Genomic DNA, 1,163 nt, shown 5'->3' on the forward strand with positions numbered 1-1,163 from the left:
TATATATATATATATATATATGCTCGTCAATTTTATTACTTTTCTCTAGACCTCAAGCTTTAGTTTTTAATTTCTAAAAAGCTTAGTTTTTAGCTGTCGGTATTTCGGTGGTTTGAGTTCAAATTCCGCCAAGGTCGACTTTACCATTCATCCTTTGGGGGTCGATAAAATAAGTACGCCAAAATTTGAAGCCAATATTTCAGTTGTCTTTAGAATTAAAGTCGAATACATTTGCAATCCAAGGTAACTGGTATCGTTATGACAACGGCCTGTTTTTAAGCTGTTATAATTTCCCTTCGGTGGTTAAATATTGTTTTATATATAATACATATTATTTTATAGGCAATACACGTTAGTTTGCATATAGTATATATAATAAATAATATGTATATTTTATATAAAATAATAATCTTATAATCTTATGTATAATATATAATATATTATGTTATAAATCGTTTCATATATAATATTAATTATTTTATATATCATATGTAATTATGTGAGTAAAATGGAGCAGGAGTAAACGGTATTGAATCTAAGGTGGAAATAACCGTGAAACGATGACAGTAAAAATATTCATATTTCTACAAAATAAGAGAAAATCCTTTACAATTTTTTAGAGCTGAGTTAATAACAGTCTCTGCTTTATTGTAATAGAACGAAAACATCGCTGCTATTTAACCCCAGGTCAGCTTTCAAGTGACACCAGTAGCCAAATACTTCAATATCGTTAATATTCCATCTTCGTTTGTTTCTTTCAATTTCTTCTTTCTCTTTTTCTCACTCTCCTCTCTCTCTCTCTCTCTCTCTCTCTGTTTCTCCACCCCTCACTTTCTTTCTTCTGCACCCCCTCTCTCTCTCTTTCTATCAGTATGTCTGTCTGTCTGTCTGTCTCTCACCTTCTTTCTGTCTGTCTATCTGTTTGTCTGTCTATCTGTCTGTCTGTCTCTGTCTCTGTCTCTCTCTCTGTCTGTCTGTCTGTCTGTCTCTCTCTCTGTTTCTCCACCCTCACTTTCTTTCTTCTGCACCCCCTCTCTCTCTCTTTCTATCAGTATGTCTGTCTGTCTGTCTCTCTGTCTCTCACCTTCTTTCTGTCTGTCTATCTGTTTGTCTGTCTATCTGTCTGTCTGTCTCTGTCTCCCTCTCTGTCTCTGTCTCTGTCT

The 1,163-nt window shown here is 34.2% G+C and overlaps 1 protein-coding gene across 4 annotated transcripts in view; it reads left to right on the forward strand.

Annotated features, from left to right (window-relative positions):
- The window catches only part of LOC106869523 (sulfotransferase 6B1), a 47,484-nt gene that overhangs the window by 39,734 nt on the left and 6,587 nt on the right, over positions 1–1,163 (forward strand). The gene's annotated exons all lie outside the window — the stretch shown is intronic.

The sequence above is a fragment of the Octopus bimaculoides genome, chromosome 8 (genome assembly GCF_001194135.2).
Source record: "Octopus bimaculoides isolate UCB-OBI-ISO-001 chromosome 8, ASM119413v2, whole genome shotgun sequence".
Classification (NCBI taxonomy): Eukaryota; Metazoa; Mollusca; class Cephalopoda; order Octopoda; family Octopodidae; genus Octopus; species Octopus bimaculoides.